We start from the raw sequence: 27976 nt of genomic DNA on the forward strand, positions 1-27976 counted from the left end.
AAATATATATTTTGTAGGGCAAGGTTTTGAACTTCTGTTTTCTGGTTTGAATTTAACACTCAATGTAAGCAGAAGCATTTGATTTTACTGATAAAATTAAGGGAAATAAACTAATATTGAGTATAATTTGTGTCATGAAGTCTTATGACTGGAATATCAAATAGAAAGGTTGTCATAAGTCTAGAATAAAAGCAAATCAAGGGGCTGGGGATGTGGCTCAAGTGGTAGCGCGCCCGTCTGGCATGCGTGCGGCCCGGGTTCGATCCTCAGCACCACATACAAACAAAGATGTTGTGTCTGCCAAAAACTAAGAAATAAAATATTAAAATTCTCTCTCTCTCTCTCTCTCTCTCTCTCTCTCTCTCCTCACTCTCTCTTTAAAAAAAAAAAAGCAAATCAAGTTCTCTGATACTTCTTATATGGTCAGTCAGCTCTATTGATGTATTCTGCTGGTGCATAAGAGAAGGAAGCAGTTAAGTCTACAAGCACTAAATTCATTAATTGTCTTTAATTAGCTTTAATTTCCTGAACCTGCCATTTAGGTCATTCCTCATCCTTACCATACTCTGGACAGCTTCAGCATTAAGGGAGTGGAGGAAAGGGAGGACTCTTTCATCCCTGCCTTAGTTTCTGAGAGTTCAGAGGCCACTCAATTCAACCCATATAGGTGCTAAAGGGATTACAGCCTACACTCCTAACAGACTTCCACAAACTGGGTAACCAACCACCTGAGACCTGCTGTTCCACAGTTCTCGAGCAGGAGTCTGCAGGGCTGGTTCCTCCTGAGATCCGTGAGGAAGAATCTGCTCCATACTTTCCCCTGGCTTCTGGAACCTCTGGCATTCTTTTGCCTTCACAGTCATCTCTATGTCCAAATTTCCCCTTTTCATAAGGACACCAGTCACTGAATTAGTGGGCACTCTTATGACATCATTTTAATTTGGTTAATGACCTCCAATGAAGACTACCTGCAAATACAGTCACCTTCTGAGGTACTAAGGCTTAGGATACCAAGAGATCTTTTTGGGGAACAATTCAACCCATAGAGGTGCTAAAGGGATTACAGCCTACACTCTGCCAACACTGCGAGGGGTAACATTTGACGTCAGTTTTTGAGAAGCAAAGGGAGGGGAACTAAAATCACCTGTGCAGCACCCAGGGACACACTGCCTAGAAGAGCCTAGGGCAGCCTACTTTTCTCCTCCCTCCTTCCTATCAAAACCCTGGTGTTATGCCAGGCAAGATAATGTTATGCCAACCAAAAGCCACAGTGCAGCCTTGTTAGAGATGGTTATTGTCCTGTAGCTGGGCCCTGCTCAATAAACTAGAGACCCTTTCTTCCTTCTCCTCCTTCCTGCTACCTGGAACACGAACAATTGAGCTGGAGCCCTGGTTGGCATCCTGGACCACAAGGTGACTCTGAAGATTGAAGCCATACACCAGCATAGTGGGTCAGACAGACAGAAAAGTAGATGGGTAAGTCCAGGGAAAACCACAAGGCTCCAATGCAGACCACAGATACCTATCATCTGGACTTCTTCAGTTGACTTAAACTGTTACTTTGGGTGTTCTATTACACACAGCTAAGACTAATCCTCTAGATTATAGATCAAATCTAATGGAACATATAGCGAACTCCTAACTTCTACTCACTTCTTTTTGGTAGATGCAGGGAATTTTGCTTTTTCCAAATCAAATCAAACTTGCACTGGCTCCACCACACCTTCCCAGAAGGCTGCATGAGTCCCATGTGATCATCAGTGTCCAAAAGAGAAGTCTTTAAGGCTGGACAGTCCAAAGTGAATTTGTGGCCTGATCAAGAGTCAAATGATTTGCTGAGAGTGACAGTCACATGATGTATTCTATGTCCATGGCCACACATTCTAAAACTTGCTGTGGGAGGCCAGCTTCAAGGAACTTACTATCTTAGGGATCTGGATAGGACTGACATGTGTCCCCACCTCTCATATTTTCTTATAGTTATTTGTCTTTTTTTACCCACAAACTCACCTGAGCTGAAGAAACAAGTGTCCCAAATAGAGGAGACAAAATATCTATAAAGACAAAAACATAAATATAATTTGTATTCAGATAAAAATCCTCTAGTTATAACAATTATTTGACAGTCACTGACCAACATTTGGTTCAGAAAACAGTTAAGAGTAAAGTTATTATAAAGCTAGGTTTTAATGTTTTGTAAAATCCAAGAAAAATTTCCCTATGCTATTTAATATATATATATATATAAACATATTATATATATACAAAACTAAAATCTACAACTTAAATACCAGATGAATGGCCATTTTTTGAAGTCACTCATACCTGTCCTTTCCAGGATTTCTGACTCTACCTCCTTCCAGTAGTCACCCGAGTCCCCACTGCCTCCCTCCGAAGCCTGAGAGCTCTTGGTTCCCAGCATTCTAAACTCATATCTGTGGTGCTCTGGTCACTTTATGAGACTCCACGTGGCACTCACTCAAGCTTTACTTTATCTCATGAACTACACCAGGATCGTCACTGTCTTCGATCCTAACAGCTGCACCTGCACAGGGATTCCTAGACGCCAGGCACCATTTTTGGTATTTTCGGTGTATTAACTCCTTCCTCCCAGTCATTTTGAGGGAGGGTCTGATATTCCTATTCTGTGGAAGAGCAGTCTCCATAGGAGGCTGCCCAGGGCCACACAGTTAGGAAAAGGCAGAGTCCAGGTTTGACCCGGGACATCTGGCTCCAGTTTGCTCTCACCCCCAGGTGGCCTCTGAGGACTAAGAGTGGGCTCATTCACTTATCTGACATTCACTTAGTGACGTCTGTCTTCTAGACATTGAGCTACCTGCTGGGATACAAAGACTTTGAAAGAACATGAAAATATTCTTAACCCATTATGTTCCATCGTCCTACATAGAATTGAAAACTTGAGACTTAATGGATTAAGGAAGTTCCTAGCTTATTGGGAGAGCTGCACAATTAAAAGAACCTGTGATACATCCTTGCCCGCCTCCACCCAACACCTCCACCTTCTAAACTGTTGGTGCTGAGGAGCGAACCTGGAGCCATATGCAGAATGGGTGAGCACTCTATCCATGAGCTGTATGCCTAGCCCCTTTTTCCCAAACCCTAAGTATCTTTCAAGGGCCAGGCCACTGATGCCCCCTCTTCTATGAGACCTTCTAGACAACCTCCAGTGATGGCATGTGTCAGCATGGTGTATCTATTAGCAGGGACTTGGGTCTTGAATGCCTGGATTTAAATCATAGCTTTACTATTACCAGCTTTGTGATCTCAGACAGTTCTTAGTTTTTCTAAACTGCAGATCCATCACCTGTCCAGTTATAGTTCATCGTTGCTGCTGGACCATCTACTCTGGACCACCTACTCATAAAGTTACTGTGGGGTTACAATAAAGGCAGAGTTCCTCTCATGATGTCACCCACCCACACAAGATCTTGGTGCTCACAGTCAGTCTTTTTCATTTTTATTATGGAACCCAAGCTTTGCAGAGTTCCCCATTTCCTGTGTTGCTCTCTCTCAAACAAGATAAAAACACTGACAACTATCTTATCTCTTCAAAGTACCTAGATAAAAGATTCTGAAAATGAAAATCTGTAGAATCCAATTTGCTACAGTATGGAATTAAATCCATCAACAATTATATATCACCCAGAAGAAATTGAATATGCAATTATATATTTGACAAATAAAAAAATTACTGACAGTGAACGTAATCTATTCTTGAATATGAACCAGAAAAAAGTTAACCTTAATGAAGGGGAATTATGCTTATTGCATACATCTGCTGTATAAATATACTGTGCTGGTCACATCATGCATTTGCTTCAATTTCCCTGAATCCCCAGCCTACAGCCATACTTGTCAAAAATTTTTTTTTCCCTAGAGTAGTTAGGACCACAAAGGAGGGTTCCTGGAGATCATTCCAGGCTGCCTCCTTGGTTCACTGAGAACACTGACAAGGCCAACTCCACAGCTCCTGATGTCCGCATTCTTACCCTTGATGTGGAGGGCTTTGGAGTTGTACTTGGGCTTAAATCTAGTGAAATAGAACTGGAAGGGGTTCCCTTTGTCTAGCATGTCCCAAATGTCTTGGCCTTCCCCTGAGGTCTCATACTCATCTTCCTCTCTTTTGTGCCTGTGGCTGGCAGGAAGGCCATGGTTTCCAGTTATCTGGGCAGCACTATCTTTGGGAGAGGAGAGGTCTTTTTCCTCTTTGACTCCATATTCTCCGCCTGCTTCTTCTGAGTTTCTGGTTGCAGTTCAGCATCACTGATGGAGAGACACCAGCCTAGCTCTTCTTGGGAACCACTTTTCTGCTTTTTGGGAGGTGGAGCCAAATCTGCACTGCTGAATTGCACAGGTGATGTCTGCCTTCTGTGAGCAGCTTTTCGAGCTTCGGAACAGTTGAACCGTGGCTCACTGGATGTTCCCTGCCCAGCATGGTAGAGAGAGGATGTTGATGGCTTGTCCAGTTTGGGCTTCTCATCCTCACTTTCATCGCTACTGGATATGGTCCACCTCCCGTAACTGCCTTCCTGAGACATGCTTCTGGAACAGAAAGGCAGAAATATCATTTCCCATTCACCACGCCATTGGCAAAATGACTTTGCTGCTCTCAAATTCCTTATCAGATGAGCTTCTGCAACAAGCAGCAGTTATGACACCTCTCAGAGGTTAAGCCACGTAAATGTTAACAGAATTGCTACAGGAAGTTGACAATAGCAAAAATCCTAGTCACTATCTCCTCCTCCACCCTTGTCTTAGAATCCAGACCTTGTTTAGATCCCCCAGGAAAGGGGGTTGGAGCCAAATTCCAAAATAAAACAAAATGTTCATTCTTAACTCTGAAACTTCTACTCACTGGGTGCTTGGGGTTAAGGCCAATTTAAGGAATTTTAAGAATAATTCTGACTGCTCAAAGTTTTAAGGTCAAATTGGAATTCACTCAAGAACAGGTACCCATGGGACCTCTGTCATCATTTAAGTCTTACTTTCCCAAAGATAAGCCACTTAGCATAAGCATAGCAAAGTCTTCAAAAGGAATGCCAATGACCACTTTTGTTGGTGTATTATCTATACTTACCATGAGGACCCAACTAATGAGATAATTATCTCACAGCCATGCCATAAATCCAACTAATAAAACCTATAGAAGAATTTGTACTGAAGCAAAACATTATTTTCTAAATCACTATTAGTCTAATTTCACTTTCTTATTCCCAGAAAACGAAAATATGTGAAACATGTATTTTTGGTATTACCTATAAAGTGTGGTCAATTCAATGGTAAAGGGCTAAGTAGATTTCCTGAATGACTAAAGACAGCTCTGTGGTGTGACACTTCTAACAAAGTACAAAACCCAGAGGAAAAAAATCATAAAATTCAAGTTGGTGCTCAGATTGTTAGGTACCTTCAAGTTTTTGCTGTTTGAAAGAGGCTGAGTAGGTTGTATTATGTAAACCAGGACAGATGGTGGTTACTCTGTTGATATAACATAGACAATTCCTTAACAAAAACGAAACCCAAAAAGCCTTGGTTCTACATCAAAAGATTTTCAAATGAATATACATTCATACTTCAAAGTAAAAAAAAAATTTAAAGTGCCTATCATTTTTCCAATTTCTCACCCAACTTTTTCAATTTGGATGGGGCCACTGGCTCCTGTAATAAGTGACACCCTAGACTCTGTCTAGGTCTCTTGAGCCTCATATCTGCTTTCTAAAAGTTTTCTGTTAATTTCTACTATTTTATTATCTTCTAGGGGGTTGTGAAGACTCAGTGTAGATATTTTCATGAACTATTTCTAATCTGCAAGGTTAAGTAAATGAGACAACTAAAATTGTTAGAAGTATATTGTTACAGTTAACTTGGTCTGAATGCCAGGTTCTCCAAGAAAGACATCCAGAATGATCTGCTGTTTAACTTCTACTTAAAGCGGCTTAGACATATTAGTTAACTTGTTTTTATTTACTTATTGTTTTTTAAATGTAGGATCCCCTAGAGTTCTAGATTCTAAAGGATTGCTAGCTAGGAGTATCTAAGGTGTCAAAACTCACTTTCAAAGAATAACTTTAGTGGCTACAGTTGTGTGACTATTAAAAACAAAAGAGCCATCTCAGGAAAATTTACTCAGAATGTAAGATCTACTTTCTTTTGAATTCTTAAACTATGTGGTTCATGTGCAGCGGGCAGATTGGATAAAGGCTGAGCCTCGTTTTCCTCAGCTGTGAAATAAGCATTGTGCTTACCTACCCCAATTCATTGACATAGTACACGCTTATTGAACAGATACTGTGTACTGAGCACTGGGAATAAGAAAACAACAATATACAGTTTTTGTCCTGGGAGAGTTTGCTTCTAGAGTGGAAGAGAGATTAACAACATAAAAATTTAATTAGCAAAGGTGATTTCACACACTCTTCACATTTTACAGGGATGACCTTACTTAGGAACAGTCTCTGAAGAAATGAGTGGGACCCGGAGGATAAAACGGACGCAGACAGCTAAAACATGAAGTGAAGAGCATTCTGGGGAGAGGGAACCCAACCGGCAAAGGGTGGAAGGTAAGAACAGGGTCATAGAACTGCAGGATCAGAAGAAGGATTTATGCAAGAAAGATAATGGTCTGGGATGAAAGGAGTGGGGGAAGAAGGCATGTTAAAGACACTACATCTTATGCTAATAACTGAACTTCAATATTAAAGGGGAGTAACTTGACTCGATTTACCTTTTTAAAAATATTACGCTGGCTACAATTCCGTATGGTGAATGGTTTGACGGGAAGGTCCAGCAGGGACTAGGACCTGTTTGAAGGAGGTAGGCGTGGACTGTGACCGTCCCCCTTTTGAGGGAAACAGCCAAGAAAGCTCAGGTTCACTCCCGCAAGTGGTGCGCGCTCCACCTGCGCTCGCTACAACTGTGGGGGACCGCACCCCGCAAGGGCCCAGGGCGGCAGAACCGAGAGGGGGCTTCGCATCCACCCTGCGGGCAGGAATCGGTCTCTGCAGCGCTTGCTGAGCGCCCGCTAAGAGGCGCTACTACTGCAGGAAGCCGAGGCTGCGGGCAGAGGACCCCGAAGGGAGTCCTCCGGCGGCGCCGCTTCTCTCGCGGTCAGCCTCCAGCCGGGCCGCCACGCGCGCGGTTCTCCAGACTCCAGCTCCCCCGCACAGCGAGCGGGGCAGATGCGGGACGTAGGACTAGAGACCGCGCGCAGTCCGCGGCCGCGAGACACGTACCTGACCACACCGCCACCGCCACCGCCTCGGCCCCGCCCCACGCGACGTCTGCGCCTGCTCGCAGTTCAAACGCACTTCGCCGCTGCGCGCCTCTCACCGCCCAGCCGCTTCCCCTTCCGGGAATCTTGCCCCTGGGTCCTAAAGACCCCCATTCCGAAGGGACTGACAGGTTTATTCCTCAAAGGGGGCAGATAGGAGACCTGACCTCCTCTCCCTTCCAGCTCACCTACTGGTGACTTAAAAGAGGGAGAAACAGAAAGGTGGTCAACCCCTTTATAAGGGTTCACATAGCTTCAGGTTCCCAGGGGTCAGCGGTGTGTTTTGAAAGGTGGAGAGAGAGAGAGAGAGAGAGAGAGAGAGAGAGAGAGAGAGAGACAGAGAGAGAGAGAGAGAGAGAGAGAGAGAGAGAAAAGATGAGCTGAGATTAAAAGCAGCTGCCAAATGGAAAATCCGTGTCCCGGGAAGAGCGGGCTCGGCTGGGGCTCAGTCTTTAAAAACCTGCTGTAAAATAAAAAGTTAAACAAGTCCACATCAGACTCAGAACCTCGAATGCCTGCTTCTTTCAAACAGGCATGCGAACGTTCTTTTTAATTTATCGATTTGACAAAATAGCGGGATCGGAGATGAACCCATCTGGGAAACGGAACTCTCTCCCGACTTTCGTCTTTTATAAGGACTAACTAGAGGCAGTTACAGTAAGAGCCAGGGTGTCATTTTGACTAGAGGAGCTAGGCTATTGTGATGAGAAGGGTGTAGGAGTACTTTGGGGATGTTGGGATGAATTTTGCCCTGGTGTTTGACTGGACGTGGTGGTGGTAAAACAGTGGTGTGATCATCAAGACCAGAGGGACTGTGATGCCACCAAGTAAGAAAATTCAGATGGAGCAGGTCCACAGGGAGCTGGTTCATTATAGGGCATGCCGAGTTTCAGGTGACTGTGGGAGTTTCAGCTGCATTCACTCATCAGATGCTATGCTGATTGTGGAAGTTATGATGGTGAAAATATCTCAGATTTTGCTACCTCTCTTAGATGTAGGAACTGAAATTTGGTGGAGAAGTGAAGGCTAGAGATAGATTTTGGACTCCTTTGTGTATAACAAGTAGCTCAAAACACAAGGGTGAATGGAATTACCAAGGACGATTTTGCAGAAATCTTGTTTGAGGAGCAGTGGTCTGAGGAGAAAACACTGGGGATGTCAACAGTTAAGGGTAGGTGGGAGATTCCATGAAGAATATGGAGTGGGAGCCATTTGGGAGGGCCAAGAGAAGCCAGGAAAATGCAGGGACTCTAAGACTGGAGAATTCCAGACTGAAGGAAAGTATGTCAGATGCTCTAAGGGTTCTATTCCCCAAAAGTTTATAAAGCCCTTGAACAATGTGGGGAAATGCTTCATTTTAATACACTGGTGAAATCAGGTTCTCAGACTTTGTCAGTGTGTTCTCAAATGTTTTAAATCACATAGGGATTAAGAAAAAAAAAATCTAGGCTAGACCAAAATGCTAAAAGTAGTTTTTATTGAAGAATTAAAAAACTTTTTTTTCTTCTTCATAATTAAAAAATCATCATTTTCTATATCAACCAGGGATTACTTTTATAATCAGGAAAAATAAAAATAAGGCCATGGAGCCCATTGTAACAATTTCTTGCTTTTGTCTTAAGCAGAAAGGTTGCCTTACAGATTACCATCTATATGGTACAGCCAAATTGACTATATGTGTTTACACATATTGGTCAATGTTATAAAGTTTTGAGGTCTGTTAAAATCTGTAGCTTATTGATGTTGACAAAAAAGTAAAATAACGAGTATAGTTGCTGAGCGACTTGTTTGCTGGGTTCAATAAAGATGGTTTCTTATAAAATAAATCCCTTACCCCAAGATTAAGAACTTGCACTGTTAAAACACTTGATAACTTACATGTTATTACTCTCTCCTTTTTTCTAGATAGAAGCAGATTCTGTGATGTCTTCAAAAAATTCCAGTACTTCTGGTAATATAAATGTTAATTTTAGTTTTAGTACCTTTATTTAGTGACTCACAAAACTAAAATCAAAGGCAAGAAAAAAAATAGGTACTATGTGTTGTGTTAAGCACATCTTTATTTTATTTCACTCAAAAGAAAGTTTTGGGTTTTTAGATTTGATTAATTAGTTTAAAACTAAGATGTGTTTACAGTAGGAAAAATTAAGCCATTGAAAAGCATAAAGACAAAAATGTCACTCATAATATTTTTTGAGCAACTGGATGAATGGAGGTGACTCTGAATGGGAAGACTGGGTGAGAGTGTTTGGGGTGGGGGGAGACTAGAAGTCCAATTTTTGTTATGTTAAGTTTGAGAGATTTCAATCCATTATGTCAAAATAAATTGGGTCTGTATGAATATGGAACTCAGAGGAATACTGTGAACTAAAGAAATAAATTTGGTAGTCATCAGCATGTAGATGGTTTTTAAATTATGGAATGGATGAGACTGAGAGAGATTGGGGGGGAAGGACTGAGAACCTTAGGAACTGTAACTAATAGCACTCAGAGGATGAGGAAGAGACTAGGTGACTTAGGAATGGCAGTGGGTGGAAAGAAAATCAGCAGTATTTGATCAAAACCCAGGGAAGTGGCTGTTCTAGTGGAGAAACTATGGTCACCATTACCAATGCTACTGAAAGGTCAAGTAGCTTAAGAACTGAAGGGTATCTGTTGGAGGTGGTAACCTGAAAGTGTTGGTTACATCAGCAAGAGGAATTTCAACATGTGGTGATGGCTGGAGGCCAGGCTAGAGTGGGTTGAGGATAAATGGAGAGTGATAAAAAGTGACAACAAATAGGTAAGTTTTTCAGTAAGTCTGGAATGGCTGTAGATATTTTATTTGTTTTTTTAAAAAAATATATTTTTAATTGTAGATGGACATAATACCTTTATTTTATTCATTTATTTTTACATGATCTGAGGATCAAACCCAGTGCCTCACACATGCTAGGCAAGCATTCTACCACTGAGCCACAACCCCAGCCCTTATTTGCTTTTTTATTTGTTTGGTTTTTTAAAAAGTAAGAACAGGTTTTTAAGCTTAACAAAATGATTTAGTGAAGAAGAATAAGAGAGATAAGAGAGCAAAACCGTTTATGTGAAGGGGATAGGATCCAGAATGTCTGGAATGGCTTTTCAGTAATGACCTGCATGTGGAAATAAAGCTTACACAGAGTTGCAAAATAAAAGTCATAGAGTATACCTGTGCACTCTACCCATATTCACTTACTGTTAGTGTTTTCCCCACCTTCATCCTCATCCACAGTCCATAGTGTGCATAATTCTGCATACTTATCTACTTCATAAGTTTATATCAATGCTCCATTTAAATCTAATTTACCATCTATATTCTATTGTTGTCAGTTGTTCTGGTTACATTATTCCCCCTTTACTCTAGGAATTAGTTTTTGGTTTTATATCTCTTTAGCCTTCTTTAATTTGAAATGTCTCTGCAGTCTTTTTGTTTTCCCTTTTTGCTTTTCTTGTAACATAGATATTTTTGTAGAACACAGTATGCCCCTTACCTTTTTGTCTTTATTTTTAAAGAACATTCCTCATTTTGCTCAGTTGGTATACTTTGTGATTAGACTGGGATCTTGCCTTCCTGGCCAGAATACTGTTTAGATGAATTGCTTTTCTTCTGGGTAATCATCTGAAGGCATATAGTATCCATTTGTGTCTCAAAGATGACATTCATTTCATCACCAGTCAAGATGTTGTTTAATTTCTCCATTGTGTCATTTATTTTTTATTGTCTTCCATTGCAACTAATTGGTAGTCTGTGGAAAGACACTTTTAAGTCAATGCAAATATTCTTCTTCTTGTCAGAATTTCTCCCTAGATTTGATATCCATTTATTATTCTTGTCCAATCTAGTTTTGCTGTAACAGTTGGAAAATAATGATTTTTCTTCTCCCAAAGCCTCTTTCTATCAGCCCTTGACATTCTACTATCAAGAAACTTCTTCTTTATCTGTCTCTCTGTTATCAGTGTGGACTAGTGGATTTCTATGTTTTTAATAATTTATAACTCATTACTGTATTTAATTATTTTAGTGCTCACTTCTCACAGATTTGACCAGTGAGTGCTCCTTAAGTTGGCTCCTGTGTATGTTTGACTGGTTTGGCATTTTCTTTCTTTTTTAAAAGTCTTTATAATAAATGTTAGATTTATAGAAGAGTTTTAGAGGTAGTACAGAGAGAGTGCCTGTCTACCTTTAATCCAGTCAGAAGAAGGATTGAGAGATGGAAAACATTTTAAAAGGTCCTAATCAAACTTTAAAAGATAAAAACTAGTGAATTTGAAAACAATAGAAACGAACATGAAACACAAAGAGGAAAGAAAAAACTTAATAAATAGCAGTGATCGAAATGACTTCAGGGAGCCAAATTGCACAAATATAAGTGCAATTGGAACTCCCATTGGAAAGGAGAGAGAGAGGTAGGGGCAGAAAAACATAGTTAAGTAAAAGGAAGGTTTTTCTAAAATAAGTAAAGCTATAAACTTCAGATTCAGTGAAACTCAATCAGAAGAAACTTGGGGGAAAAAAACTATACCCAGTCACATAATAATAAAATAACTTACAACCAATGATAATGTTAAAAAAAAAAAAGAACCATGGGTGAGGGAGACACTTTATATAAAGAGGAACAAAGTTGACAGCAGACTTTTTATAGGAAATTATTTAAGTCAGGAGACAATAGAGGTTAAAAAAAATAAAAGAACCTAGAATTCTATGCCAAACAAAATATCTTTCAAAAATGAAAGTAAAATCAAGAATTTCAGGGCTTGGTGCAATTCAGTGTCCCAGCACTGCTTTAAAAAATAATTAAGACTTTAAGCTTTATATGCTGAATTTGTCAAGAGGAGATTTACTTGATAAGAGATATTAAAGGAAATCACGTAGGCAGAAGAAAGCAGTACCAGATGGAATTCTGGATCTTCCCCAAGGAATGAAGAGCACCAGATATAGTAACTATGTGGTTAAATACAAAATACTTTTTACTATTTAAATATCTTCAGAAGATAATTGACCAATTAAAGCAAAAATAATCATGAATTATGCAGTTCATAATGTTTAAATTAATGATGATAACATCACAAATACCAGTGGACAAATAAATAATGTTGAAAATGTGGGTACAACACAATAATACTGGGTAACTTTAACATGCCTCTGTCACCCCTGGATAAATCCTCCAAACAAAACCTAAATAAAGAAGCTATGGAAGTAAAAAATACAATTGATGGGGCTGAGGTTGTGGCTCAGCAGTAGAGCTTTCACCTAGCATGTGTGATGTGCTGGGTTTGATACTGAGCACCATAAATAAATAAATAAATAAATAAATAAATAAATAAATAAATAAATGTATTATGTCCAATTACAACTAAAAAAGTTTTAAAAAAATACAATTGATAATTTAGACTTAACAAACATATATAGAATATTTCATCCATCAATGACTAAATACTCTTGCTTCTCAGCAGCACACAGATCCTTCTCTAATATAGATATGTAAGCTATCACATATGTTGGCATACAATTGTAATATTACCTTAATGTAATTTTAGCATTGGTATGGTTATTTTGATAGCTCTTTCCATTGATATTAATTTTTGTGTTCTTGCTTTTTTCTTGATTAGACTTGTTTATTTTTATCAAATTTTAATTATTTCTTTATTTCATATATTTCTGCTCCTACTCTTATTTTTTTCTGCCCACACAATTTGAAAATAATTTGTTATTCTAGCTTTTTTCTGATACAAGTACTTTAAGTTTTAAATGTGCATCTGAGTACTGTTTCATCCCAGAGATCCTGATATTTTAAGTTTTTGTAATCACTTAGTTCAAAGCACTTTTTATTTATTTTCTTCCTTGACCTCTAAAATATTTATAAATTTGCCATTAATTTTGAAATAGTTTATGTGGGGGTGGGGTTCTATATATCTTAAGGTGATTGATTTCTAATGTAATAAATCATGCAGGAAACAGTTTGCATGATTTCAAATTTAAAAAATTAATGGAAATCCTTTTTACATTGATTATAGTGGTTACATACAAGTCAAAACTGATCAAACTGCATACTTAAAATATGTGAATTTTACTGTGCTTCAATTTTACCTCAATAAAGCTATGGGGGGAGAAAAGAGAAAATGGAATATAGATGTTTATTATATACCTGAGTGGTGTTAATATCACTTGAGAATAGTTACATTTTGAAGATGTGGCTCCTAATAAAGTAGCCAATAAGAGAATACAGCAGAGTTTAAGACAGAAAAGGAAATAAAATGAAATAAATTATTTTATTCAAGAGAAGGGCTCTTTCCCATCTTGTAAGATGGTATGTGAAAAGGTTGAGAAGCCAGAGACTAAGGAGAAGAAATATGGAGCCCAGAAGGCTGATGCTGTTGGCAAGGTTAAAAAGGGAGAACCTACAGACGAGAAACCCAAGAAAGGGAAGCTCCTCTGCAGCCGAAACCCAGTCCTGGGAGGAACTGGCAGATACTCAAGGTCTGCTGTGTATTTCTGAAAGCCCACGTACAAGAGGAAGTACTCGGCTGCTAAGTCCAAGGCTGAAAAGAAGGTTCTTGCTACCAGTCAGTGGTGACAAGAACCGTGGTTCCAGGGTGGTTAAGCTTCCCCAAATGGCACACCTGACTGAAGATGTGCCACGAAAGCTGTTGAGCCACCACAAGAAACCCCCAGTCAGCATGTGGGAAACTGGGAGCCAGCACCACTCCTGGACCATCTTGATCATCCTCACTGGGCGCCGCAGAGGCCAGAGTGGTTTTCCTGAAGCACCTGAGTAGTGGCTTGCTATTTGTGATGAGACTTCTTTCCCTCAATCAAGTTCCTCTGCGGAGAACACACCAGAAATTTGTTATTGCCACCTCTTCAAAGATTGATATCAGCAACGAGAAAATCCCAAACACCTCACTGATGCTTACTTCAAGAAGAAGTGTGGAAGCCCAGATACCAGGAAGGTGCAATCTTCAACACAAACAAGCAAAAGACAAGATTATAGAGCAGTGCAGAAAGTTGTGGACTCACAAATTTTACCCCAAATCTAAGCCATATTCCTCAGCTCCAAGGCCACATGTGATCCATTGTGGGTTTATCCTTAAAAATTTGTATTCTAAACTTCTTACCAAGAACCTAATTAAATAACTGAAATATTAAAAAAAAAGAAGATAGGAACTAAGAATAGATGGAAATAGACAAATAAAGACAAATAGCAATATAATAGAATAATACCTAACCACATATACTATTTTTATTACATGGAAATGGTCTCAACAGTTGAATTAAAAGGCAGATACTGTCAAGTTGGACAAAAAAAAGTAGGACCTGTGTTGCCTGCAAGAAGCCTACTTTAAATATAAAGGCACATAAAGGTCAAAAATAAAAGGGTGAAAAAATATATGTCATACTAACTCTGATCAAAGGAAAGCTCAAGTAGGTATGTTAATATCAGATGAAGTTGACTTCAGGAAAGGGAATAGTACCAGGGATAGGGAGAGTCATTTCATAAAGATAAAGTGTCAATTCATCAAGAGGATTAAACAGTTCTAAACCTTTATATCTCTAATAATGAAAATTCAGAATACATGAAACAAAAACTGAGAAGAAAAATTGGACAAATCCATAACAATAGTAGGAGATAGCAACATTTCTATCAATAATAAAGCAGTTAGACATAAAATCATTAAGTCCATAGAAGACTTGAACAAGACTGACAAGTTTCCCTTTCAACATCAGAGAACACATTCTCTTTTTAAAAATTTTTTTTAGTTGTACATGGACACAATTCCTTTATTTTATTTATTTTTATGTGGTGCTGAGGATCGGACCCAGTGCCTCACACATGCTAGGCAAGTACTCTACTCCAGCCCTGAGAACACATTCTATTTAAGTCCACACAGTCATAAGTTTGATCATAAGCTGATCCATTAAATATAAATGTGGATATTTGGTGAGTAGCATATTTCTAAATAACTCATACGTCAAAAAAAAAGTCAAAAGGCAAAAATTAGAACGTTCTTTGACTTAAAATGAAAAGTCAACATTTTTCAAATGTTATGGGATACCTTTAAAATAGAACTTGGAAAGTCATAACACTAATAATTTCTGAGACACTGGTTATCTATATCCGGAATGAGAGATGATATTGTGAATTCCACAGTTATTTAAAGGAAATGGCATTATGAACAACTGTATGTCAACAATTTGACAACTTAGATGAAATGACCAGATTTCTTGAAAGATTAAAAATGACTAGAGCTCACTCAGGAAGAAATAAGTAACCTGGGTAGTTCTATCTCTATAAAAAGAAATTTAATTTGTAGTTAAAACCCTTTCCACAAAGAAGACTCTAGGACCAAGTGACTTTACTGGAGAAATCTACCAAATACAAAAGGAAAAATAGTACTGACAGTGTTTCAAAACCTTTGATTCACATTTTCTGTTGTCTCTCTTCTAAACATTTATTAAGTCTGGGTGCTGTTTCTCTGGGTATTTGTTACAATTATTATCTCTGCTTTTGCATATTGTGAAATTTTATATTTAAAATATTAAATGTAAAAAGCAGTGATGATATTTTCTGCACATAATACTTTTTTTGTTTTTGTATATAATGAGTACTACAAGTTATAGTTTCTTTCACTTAGACTTGTGTTGTTAACAATTGGAAATCTTGTTTTGGCAAATTTTATGTAAATATTAGTTGCATAGATTATATTTGCTGATGGAGGGATCATTGAAAACTTAATGTCAGCCTTGTTTCTTTACTAAATGACCATTTCACTTACTATGTCAAAGTCACTTTTCTATTGCATGAAACATGGTGGCATGATATATTTTTAAAAAATATTTTTTTAGTTGTAGTTGGACACTGTACTTTTATTTATTTTTTTTTATAGTGCTGAGGATCAAACCCAGTGTCTCGCACATGCTAGGCAAGCACTCTGCCACTGAGTCACAACCCCAGCACCAGCAAGATATTTTTAATCTGGTTAAATATTACTTCATTTCTAATATATCAGATGGTAGGATATCTTATTGTATATAAATTGGAAATTCATTATGTTTGTATACAAGTTTAGAGATCCTATATGATATGACTTTTATAATATTATTACTAGAAGAATATGTTTTGGACATAATCCCTAATTTCTCCAAACTTTGAATTTACTGAAAATTTTGATACCTTCAAATATTCAAAATATTTGATGTTCAGTTAGTTTTAACATCTTTGTGAATTATTTTCTACATTTTTTCCATGGTGTTTGTATGTGAGTATTTCCAGTCTACAAGGAGTTCTGACTTCTGCAGAAGAATTTCCCACATTCTTCATGTTGATAGGGTTTCGATTTTTAGGAGCCCTTCTCCTGCTTGTTATATGGTATTTCTCTGTTGGTGACTTCTCTGATGTGTTGCTGAAGGCACCCACCTTATCATTATTCTCAAAGATTTTCTTTCTTATTTATGATTTCTTTCTTTCTTATTTCTTTCTGATTTTGAATTAAGTATTTCATTGAACACTGAAGATCTTTTTTCCTTAACTCTGGAAGAGTTAATATGAAGGTTAACTCTCCTTTCCTTAGTTCTCTGCTGTGCAGAAAGGAGTGAGTCCTGGAAGAAAGAGTTCCTCCATTCTTTACCCATGTGAGTCTCTGATGTAAAGGTTGATTCCCTTCAGAACTTTCCCCCCATTAAATCTATTCATAGATCTCCTCACCACATATATACTCTTATGTTTAGTAAGACATGACTTCGTGAACACGCTTTCCCACACATATTGTGTTCACCCAGTTTTCCTCTGGGATGAACTCTGAAGGGTCAAATTTGGCAGAAGTTTTCTCATCTTTGTTGTTTTCCAAAAGCTTCTCCTATGCATGAGTGTTCTGATGTAAGGGCTGATTCTTGGGGACTGAGTGTTCCAGGTATGCCGCTGATATTTATTTATTTATTTTTTGTTTACAAAATTCCCCTGCATTTCTTTTTTCTTATATTGGAGAAAGGTTTGACTAGTAGCTGAAGACAGCTGATGTTCATGAAATTCACAAAGTCTCCTCTCCTTTGAGAGTTCTCAGCTTTTATTTTGCTGTCCTGCAGAACTATTTCTGACATTCACTGCACTCATCCAGCATCCTTTTGATGAGTTCCCAGTCAAGACACCTCTCTACGTTTGGTATGTTCATGTGATTTCTCCCATGCCCAGGTTCTCTTACATATAACGAATACTGCGTTATTATGGAACATTTTCTCAGATTCATCATGGCCAAAGGATTGCTTCATCTGTTTTTTGTTTTGTTTTTTTTTGCACCAGCAATAATCTTCCTGTGGCTGAGGGCTTTCTGACTTTGAAGACATGCTCAGGGACCTGCTCCTTCCCACATTTTCTTGCATTTAGTATCAAAGAACAACTCTCACATCCATTTCTCAGATCATTATGATGCTTCCTTTCTCAGCATCTTTTGCGAATAATTAATTTTAAAATAGATTTCAAAAGGTTAAAAAGTAAATTAGTCATCCGAGAAATTCAGGGGCACTATCAGAAGAAGGATTAGTTTGGAGGAATGAGATAAAATGTTTATGCTTAGTGCCTTGTTCTAGAAACACTGTGAAAGAACCTGCCTTATGTATAACCTTCCAGACTTTTCCATTTTAATCTTGATTAACTTTCTTAAATCATCACTTCCAGGTTAAAGGAACAGCTTTATGACCAGGGCATTAACTTTCCAACTAGCTTTAATTCACGTTGACTTAATGGGGAGCCCAAGACCACAAACATTCAAGCAAACAGTTAAATAGCCATCCAGCAGTGAATCGTCACTGACCTCTGCTGCTAACGTGAATTTTTTTCTATTAGAACCCTTCAATCCTGAACCAATTTCAGACATGGACTTCATCTCTTCCCTATGAGTGACATGAGTTACATTTACATCATGTTTCTCTCGAAGAAGAGGGTTCATGCACAGGTTATGTTTCTTCAAACATTTTCTTTCTCCTTAATGTTTTGATTTTGGAGAAAAAGTGAAATGTTGGTCTTGGCCTCCTGGAAGCTAATCATTTTGGTAATAAACTTTCCAAGGTTCTTCTGGTATCTGTGACTTGGGAATTCTGCTCTCCACAGCTCATCTTACCTCAAGACAAGGTGAGGCCTGGTGTCTGGGTAGGGCTGCATGGTGCATGGGTGAGGTGCAGACCCATGTCTTGGGTTGACCTTGACTGAGCTGCTCTTAGGCCAGGGCAGTGTCCTGAAGATGCACATACTTTACTCTGGGTTTAGGACAGTACCTCAGTACCCAGGTCCTGCTTCTCAGGTGATTGTCCTCTCAGAAGTACATCATTTCTATACAGGTTTCTTCTGAAAATTAAGAGTTAAAAATTACGTCAGAGCTATTAGAAATATGAGTAGAATGTGGGTAAGAAAAGTACATGCTGAGAGATTCTTAGGGTAGCCAGCAGTAGCCGAAGAAGTGCTACTCATTTTTTAATTTGAGAAAAAGTGAAATATTGGTCTTGGCCTCCAAGTGAGTGTCAGCAAAAACTGTTTAGGGTAGCCAGGAACAAGGAAATATATTAATGGAATAAAAAAATAATCCATCCACTTATTTAAGGAAGCAACAGATTGCTGTTGAGAGTGTTTTCAGAATACAGTATTGCTTCTTCTTTCAGAGAGTTTTATTACAATCCTTGTTCATAACTTCTGTTAAGTATAGAGAAAGAAGGGGCAGGGATATAGCTCAGTTGGTAGAGTACTTGCCTAATATTTGCAAGGCCCTGGGTTCAATCCCCAGCACCACACACAAAAAAAGTACAACTAGAAGAGACCAAGGAAACAGTACATGCTGAGAGACTCTTAGGGTAGCCAGCATTAGCCAAAGAAGTGCTACTTATTTTTTAATTACCTGTAGCCCAACAACCAAGTGAGTGTCAGCAAAAACTGTTTAGGATAGCTATGAACAAGGAACTATATTAATGGAATAAAAAAAATAATCCATCCAAAAGGGGACAGATGTGTCCCCTGTTGAAAGTAAGGAAATGGGGCTCTAGAGAGGAATAATAAAAGCAAATAGAAGAATGATAAAAGAATATTTGCATGGCAGACTATTTGTTTACAAAATTCTTTCAACTGTCATAAAAACATGTCTTGTTGTTATAAATATGAATTATAGCTGTTATTTCCTACCCATGTGCAGATCTGCGATGAGCATTGCAATGGAGATTATATTTAATACACTCTATACTTTGATGATTATCCATATTTGATAAGTTTTTTTAAATCCTGGAGAATAAAAAGGTTGAATAATTTGCCTACAGTGGCACAGCCAGTTAGTAAGCAGCGGATCAGAGCCATTTGACCTCCAGCTTTACCTTCCTGACCTATTGATAGGCCCTTCCCCTGATTTTTAATAATGTCATGGGTCATATTCGTAACTGTGACAGAATTGAGGCCAGCGTTCATTCCCCTAAGGAACTTAATTAATTAGCTGGTGAGTTGAAGTCAGGAGTGGTGACATACACAAGTGGACAGTCACCAGTTTCTATATAGTTGCTGGCAGCTGAGTTCAGATTTGGTTCTAAGCTACCTAGCATCCAGAACATGCAGGGAAATGCAAGCAAGTACAGTAGTCAGAGTTCATACAATTAGCTCTTTTTTCTGGAGGGATTTGGTCTTCCCTGGCCTGTGACAGTTCTTCATGACTTCTTATGGGGAGAGAATGATGAATCGATACCAATTTCCCAAATGGTTCAATAAATGTAATAGTTTTGTAGGGCTTCCGTGTAGATCCATGTTTAAGACCAAAACCCATCAGGACAGTTCTGTGAAGGGCAAAGACCAGGTGCTTCAAGTGTGCAGATCTGGCTCTGTTATGGATAAATGGTAGGCATTTCATATGGATAAGGACAGCTAAGATTTATGCATCTCTTTCTCTATGCTAAATGCTGCAAGAAAGAACTGAGTGAGGATTGTTCCCCTGAATTGTCACACAGCTGTCTGAGTTATTATTTCAGATCGATCTAAAATATGCCCTAGGAAAAACTAGGACAGAATACCTCAGAATTTTGCTTTCACTAGATGATCAGATTGAGCAAAATTCTTTCCTGTTTCCTTGTATTATTGCTCTTTTAAAGTAATCACATATTTTACTTTCATACTTAGAAAAGCAAAAGATTTCCAGGAACTAAATTTTAGCCTTCAACTTTGAATGATGGAAAAATCAAAGAGATTGATTCATCATAATGGTAATTATGGACTGTTTAACTCAGTCATGCTACTCAGTGTAAGTTCAATTGAAAAATAATTTGTGAATGAATAGGTTAATGGTCATCGTCTTGTATGCTTTTATTTATTACTGTCTTGTCTCACTTGTTATTTGACTATTAAACATGTTATTTTCCTAAATTTAAATTTCCATTTGCTGATATTTTAGAGTCTATTTTAAAACACCTGTAGTTGAATATGTTTTGGGTTTTTTGGCTTCTACTTTCAGAGGAAAGGCCAAGGCGTAGCAAGGGTGAAGGTTTTCAGATTTCAGTTAGCATCTTAGTTCTTCTCTATAATCAGGAAACTCATACAAATTAAGGTTATTATATTCTGAAACTGTAATCATAGGGCCAATTTGTGGTTTCACCCAGAGAAATTCACACATAAATTTCATTATTTAGTTCTTCATTTAGAGAATGGCTAGTGCATTTCATTGCAAAGACAGGAATTAGGAAACACAGACACTGACCTATGGACCATTTAAAAACATGGCTTGATAGAGAAGGTGAAAAAGTATTTTCAGTTCTTTAATGGGCAGATTTATTAGAATACTGTAGGCAAGAAAACTGGTAAGACTTTGGAGGAAGGCGATGCTCCATCCTAGACAGATGTGGGCCTAGGGCTGGACACTGGGGATAGGCAGGATTTGGAATAGTGGCAAAGCCAAGAAGAGAACATGGTAAAAGAGAGACACCAGCCCCATTCCTCCTTCTGCTAGCTCCTGTGGCCTCTCTGCCCTGCGGGGCCGGGGGCGCCCCCCCACCCCCGAACTCAGCAGGGATTCAGATGCCTCACCCACTCCACTGCCATAAAAAAAAAGCACTGGAGGTGGTAGAGACTGTCCTGAGTCATTATCACTCACAGTCTCCCACTGGCCATGGATCAAGCAGGTGATTGCTCTGTCCTAAGGGCCCTTTCTGCTCTTAGACCCTCTTACCCAACCATGTTGTCACTTGGTATCTGGCGTCTCTTCCTTCCACATCTCTCTCGCCTCCTACAGCACCCACCCTTTGTCTCCTCTTAGAGTTGCATACCTAAATCTGTGGCTGTGATGCTATTTTGTGGGGTACCAGGGATTGAATTCAGGAGCACTCGACCACTGAGCCACATCCCCAGCCCTGTTTGGTATTTTATTTAGAGACAGGGTCTCACTGAGTTGCTTAGTGCCTCTCTGTTGCTGAATCTGGCTTTGAACTCACGATCCTCCTGCTTCATCCTTCAGAGTTGCTGGGATTAAAGGTGTGTACCAGTGCACCTGGCTGTGATGCTGTTAATAAAGCATCTGCCCCTAAGTATAGTTCCCTCCTTGGGATATCGTTACCTCCTGCAACATCAGGGAGAAGAGCAGATAACTATAAATTATGTTCAGCCGAATCCACTGACTTGATGGGACCGAGAATTGGGAAGGGGTTTAGGGCAAGTTCGCCAAGAAGGAAGGACGAGGTTTCAAATTCCAGAGCGAGATATCAGGGCTTTGCACTATTAACACCTAGAAACCTTGAAGTATTATGAGCAGGAGATGTATATAATAAAAAGGGTAATGATTCCTGTCCATGTTTGATAGAAATAAGGTTTTATTGGTTCTGATATCTCTATTCAGCTGTCACCTGTTTTTACTCATTTTCCTCTCAATGATAGAGTAAAACTTGACTTTTTCCATTAAGGTAGATTCTTTCCCTTTATTCCCCTACTTTTCTGCAGGCAACTAGAAGAAACTATTAGTCTTCTGAATTTACTTATCCATCTTACTGTGACAACTCATCATTGTCAATGTCACTTTCACTCTCTGTCCTTACAGTCTTTCTGTGTAAACACATTACAGCCCTTTCCCCCCATCATAGCCTCCAAAAGACATAATCTGTATTTTATTTCTCAAATTAGAGAAGGCCAGCATTATACATTTTAAAAGGCCACTTTGTTCTTTTACCCCACCCCCCTTTTTTTTTTAGACATTCTTAGTCCTTGGGAAAATTAATATATGGCCCAGGGAACACAAATCCCCCTTTGCTGTTAAATATGGGACAAGGCTTACAGTCCAGATAACCTGGCGTTTTTGTTGTTTTCTCCTTCACTCTTCTGGGTTTATTACAGTTTCTAATTTGAGCTCACCGTGCTGGCCAGACTCTAGACTACTTCATTTTCAAGAGGATTTCTTGTTGTGCACTGACACTTAGAACTGTGAACCACAAATATATATATATATATATAATGGAATTTTCAAGTAAAAATAATATATAGTATGATTGGACTTTATGAATATATTTGCTCCTGTGGTGAAAGATGATTACCCTCCCAGGAAATGGCTTAAAAACAAAAAAAAAAAAGTAGAAAAAAGTAACAGTCCCAGGCTCTCTATATGGCATATCTATATCACATATATTAAGTAGTATGGAAAGTAAAACTTTAAAATGCATGTATGTTTTCATTATAGAACATGAAAAGAGTCATTTTGCTAAGGATAATTTATAAAATGGAAGATGTTTTCTAGTTGTATGGGAAATGCACAGGCTTGTGGAGTCAGGTCCTCTTAGGATTTGGATCTTAGCCATTCCCCGAAGGCCCATGTGCTTTGGGCAAGTAGAGGAACCTTTAGGGGGTGTGGTCTCATGGGAGGAAGTTGGGCCGTTTTGGGTGTGCCTTTAAAGGGGACTTTGGGATTCCGTCTTGTCCGTCTGTGATGAGTTTCCTCTACCACATGCTGCCACCATCATGTACCCTGCTGCCACAGACCGAAAGCCACAGGGCCATGTAATCAGGAACTGAAACTGTAAGCCAAAATACAACCTTTTTCTCTTTTGTATATGTTAGGTATTTTTCACAGTGACAGAAAGCTGGCTGATACATTCTTAGCAGTCTTTAAGCTGTGGTCCTCAGCCCTGGGTCCTGTTGGGATACTCCTGGGGAAACAGTTGATCAGAGAAGTGCACTGAGCCCACCTCTCTTCAAATGGAATAGCCTTGCCTTCATGTCCTCTACACATCGGACTGTGCTGGTTTATAAAGAATGACTTTCCTAAGAGGCATTAAAAAAACAAAAAAACCAACCAAACAACAACAACAACAAAAAACAACAGTCTGCAAACCACTGATAGAGTCCAAATACACAGGCAATTTCACAACACCTTCTATAGACATTAATAAATGCAGGTAAACACCTAGATCTATGTGTTTTCTGATGATGTTGTGATCCTAATGTGTAAGTATTGTAAAATGTGTTTTAGTTAACTTATTAGAGGATTAGTGTACATAGAAAATGCAAGATTGTGTTTGAAATTAGAATTTCCTGAACATATTCTTTCACTCCGGGGTGGGGGGACACAGATAATGCATTTCTCATTGGGTATGAAATCTGATGTCAGTAGAATTATTGAAAGTCTTTGTGAAGTGGTAATTTCAGGTTTGACTATTTTGACAGCAGGTGGAGCTAGTTGTAGCAATTCTATTTCTAGGCCATTTAAAAAGCAGCAAGATACATAAAACTTACATTAATGTGTTTGCGTTACAAAGCTGTAGGAATAGTAAATTATTAAGTATTAGCTTTGGAAAGCAATTGTATTATTACAACAGCAGAGTCAAGCTGAATAAAAACTTCTGCATCTTTTTAGAAAAGGGGCTTGCATTTGGATGTGTTTTTCCTTGGAAGATTACATGAGGGCATGTGGAGAGGGGTGTGTTTACCCAGTGTAATATGTAATCGATGCCTTTGACCCCTAGATATTGACTTGAAAAAAGACGTTATATGGCTCTGTGAGAAAATAGCATGAAAGAACGATTATACACACAGTTATTTGTGTTTCTCTTTTTAAGTGGTAATAAACAGAATTTAAATCCACCTACATTTTCTCCTAGTAAAAACCAAAGAATATTTGATATTTATTCTATGAGATTGTGGAGTAAAGACTTGAATGCTTTATAGCTCCAATACTGATGTGTCATCTGAACATGTAATTTAAAAGATAGCACCACTCATATGGTTCTGTTTTTCAAGTGAATCACACATTGAACCATGAAATGGAGCTCCCCCCCATCCTTTCTGTAAGTCAGATGCAATAATGAATAAAGGACAGATATTATGCATGCATTGCCTTTCTCTCTGAATTTTGTTTGTTTTTTTCACTAGGTCACTATGTATTAAAATAGAAGTTTTTCCAGTTAGAATGGCAATCATCAAGAATGCAAATAGCAGTAAATGACGGCAAGGATGCAGGGAAAAGGAACTCTCACACGCTGCTGGTGGGAATGTAAATGAGTACAGCCATTATGGAAATCAGTATGGAGGTTCCTTAAAAAGCTAAAAATAGAACAGCCATATGATTCAGCTATACCACTCCTTGGTACTCATCCAAAAGAATTAAAGTCAGCTTACTTGAGAGACACCTGCATACCCATGTTTATGGCAACACAATTCACAATAGCCAAGTTATGGGATCAGCCTAAATGCCCATCAACAGATGAGTAGATAAAGAAAATATGGTATGTATACACAATGGAGTTTTACCCAGCCATAAAGAATGAAGTTATGTCATTTGCAGGAAAACTCTAATGGATCTGGAGATCGTAATTTTGAGTAAAATAAGTCAGAAAAGCGTCATTTGTTTTCTGTCATGTGACAGCAAGAGAGGAGAAAAGGACACCAGGCAGGTTGAAGGGAGCACATTAGGGCAGAGGTAGATTAGGGTAGGGAGGAAGGAAAGGGGGGAATGTGTTAGTGAAATTTATCAAAGGATGTTTTTTGTATGTATGAATATGCCCAATGAAACCTGCCATTCTGTATAATTAATATGCACCAATAAAGACAGGAGTTCTAAAATGACTGCCAATTTTGCTGGCTATGTGAATAAAAAGTGACCTACTTTGAGGCACTAGTTTACTGAGTTATAAGATGACTTAAAACAGGCATTTTAACTTTTTGCCCCAAACTAGAAATCATCTAGAAAACATCTTCATGGTCGTTCATACTCATTCATTCTTATTCATCACATTACTTTTTCAGCAAATGCGTGATGAATGCCTGTGTATGAAGTCTAGACACCATGCTAAACTTGGGGCTGAAATTGTGAGTAATGCATACTGAATTCCCAGGAAGCAGACCTGTCTCCAAAAAATTACCAAAGATTCTAATTAATTTGACAATTGTGTGTGAACACTGGACTGTCAGTCACAGCAAAGGGACCCAGTCAAGAGGAATTAGAGAAGACTTCTAAGAGGAGGCAGCGCTTGAATTTCATGTAGAAGGAGTTGTAAAAATTCACTAGGAGAAATAAAGGAGAAGGGACTTTCCAGATAGTGTGTTTACATGTGCAAAGTTACTGGGTGCTAAAAGCCTCTTTGGAGAGGTATAAAGGGTAAGATTGTGATGTATCTCATTGAATACGCCATCATCAGTGGATAAAGTTTTCATGAGTTTCAACAACTCTAGATGCTATTTAAATAATTAGTTTTGGGAGTTTATGAAACTAAAGTTATAGATATGAACTTAAGGGAACATGCATTACCTGACTTCAGTTTTAACCTCAGCTAGCATTCTGAGGTATGTTCTCTGGTCACAGTGTGATTAGATGGAATGGAGCAGCATCAATCTCTAAGCAACTACTGGGGGAAAAATGTTGCATATGCTGATTCAATGCAGTACTGTCAGCCCTCTGCATCCGCAGGTGCCAAGCTTCACTCATCCACAGATGGAAAAGATTTTTTAAAAATTGCATCTATATCAAACATGTGCAGACTTTTTTCCTGCCATTATTCCCTAAACAACACAGTAACAACTATTTATACAGAGCTTCCATTGTATTAGGTATTACAAGTAATCTAGAGATGACTTAAAGTATATGGGAGGATGTGCAGAGGATATATGCAAATACTGTGGCATTTTAAATGAAGGACTTGAGCATCCTTGGATTGTGGTATCCTTGAGGGGTTCTGGAACCAGTCCCCGACAGATACCAAGGGATGATTATATGTAGGAATACCTGCCAGACGCTCCTCTAGGTGCCGGGACATGTGCCTTGTTGCCTAGAGGAAAGCCAGCTGCCGCCTCCACGTTTTCCTCCTCTTTGGCTCCAAAGCACTGAGCACTTCACACATCCTAACACAGCTCCTCATCTCACCCCAAAGCCTATCTTCCCTTGTCTTTTTATCTCTTTAAATGACTTCTCAAACTACCTAGCAGTCGGTCCAGAAGCTGCGGGTTATTCTTGACATCTTTCTCACCTGCCACATCCGATTCATTATCAAGTCGTGTCATTTCTATTCTAGAACATTGTGGACACTTTCTCCTTGTGCCCACCAGCACCCCAACAACCACATCTCTTGCCAGTAGTCTCCTAACTGGTCTCCCTTTTTATATTTTTGCTTCTTCCCCAATCCTTTTTCCCAAGACAATACCCTGAAAGATCTTTTGAAAATATAAATGAGATCATATCACTTCTTAATTTAAATCTTTGACTGACTTTCTACTGCAGCCTAAATAAAATACAAATTATCTGCTGCTGCCCACAGGGCCTGTGGGAGTCCCTGCCCTGCCTCTCTCACCCACCTCGTCTTGCATTACTCTCTCTTGCTCACCATGGTCCAGGCAGGTGGCATCTTCTCATTTCCCCACCTGGCCAGCCCACCACCTTTGCACATGTTATTTCCACTGCTTGAATGGCTCTTCGTATCCTCCTTTAGCTAGCTGGTATCATTTCATGATCTTAGCTTAAATGTTTCTTCCTCTTGAAAGTTTTCTCCTCGACCAGAGTCTGTGCTACAAGAGGGTTCCTGGGACTCTCCTGACAACCTCCTGTTTCTTCCTGGTTGCTGCAATCTGCAATTATGTGTTTGCAGTTGAACCTGAATAATGGTGGTCTCCCCACTAAATAGTATTACCCTTGAAACTGGGGCCATGTCTGTTTTCTTCTCCCCTCTACTTTCAGAGCTTAATACAGTGCCTGGCACACAGTGGATCTTAAAAACTTGTCAAAGAAGGCTGGGGGCTGGGGTTGTGGCTCAGCGGTAGAAGGCTCACCTTGTACATGCTAGACCTGGGTTCGATCCTCAGCACCACATACAAAAATAAACAAGTGAAATAAAGGTGTTGTGTCCAACTACAACAAAAAAATAAAATATTTTTTTAAAAAAAGAGGGCTGGGGTGTAGGTCAGTGGTAAAGTATTTGCCTAGCATATGTGAGGCACTGGGTTTGATTCTTAGCACTGCATATAAATAAATAAAGGTGCATCGACAACTAAAAAAAAATTGTAAAGTTGTAAAACAATCAGAATAATTTAAAAACATAAAGCTTGATTGATTTTTTTTAAAGTTTATGAATCTTTACAAATAAGAAAAGCATGAGAAATTAAGAAAATTATTTCAACATGTTTTGAGCTATAGGAACTGTCTTAGGAATGACATAAGGCACAATATTAGTTACCCCACCCAAAGGAAAAGGTT

The 27976-nt window shown here is 38.8% G+C and overlaps 2 pseudogenes; one reads left to right on the plus strand and one right to left on the minus strand.

Moving 5' to 3' along the window:
- Positions 1-686: 686 nt before the first annotated feature.
- LOC143386695 (tyrosyl-DNA phosphodiesterase 1-like) lies at positions 687-7273 on the minus strand (annotated as a pseudogene).
- Positions 7274-13611: 6338 nt separating this feature from the next.
- On the plus strand, positions 13612-14298 carry LOC143388147 (large ribosomal subunit protein eL6 pseudogene; annotated as a pseudogene).
- Positions 14299-27976: the final 13678 nt, after the last annotated feature.

Source organism: Callospermophilus lateralis, unplaced genomic scaffold, assembly GCF_048772815.1.
Source record: "Callospermophilus lateralis isolate mCalLat2 unplaced genomic scaffold, mCalLat2.hap1 Scaffold_79, whole genome shotgun sequence".
NCBI lineage: Eukaryota > Metazoa > Chordata > Mammalia > Rodentia > Sciuridae > Callospermophilus > Callospermophilus lateralis.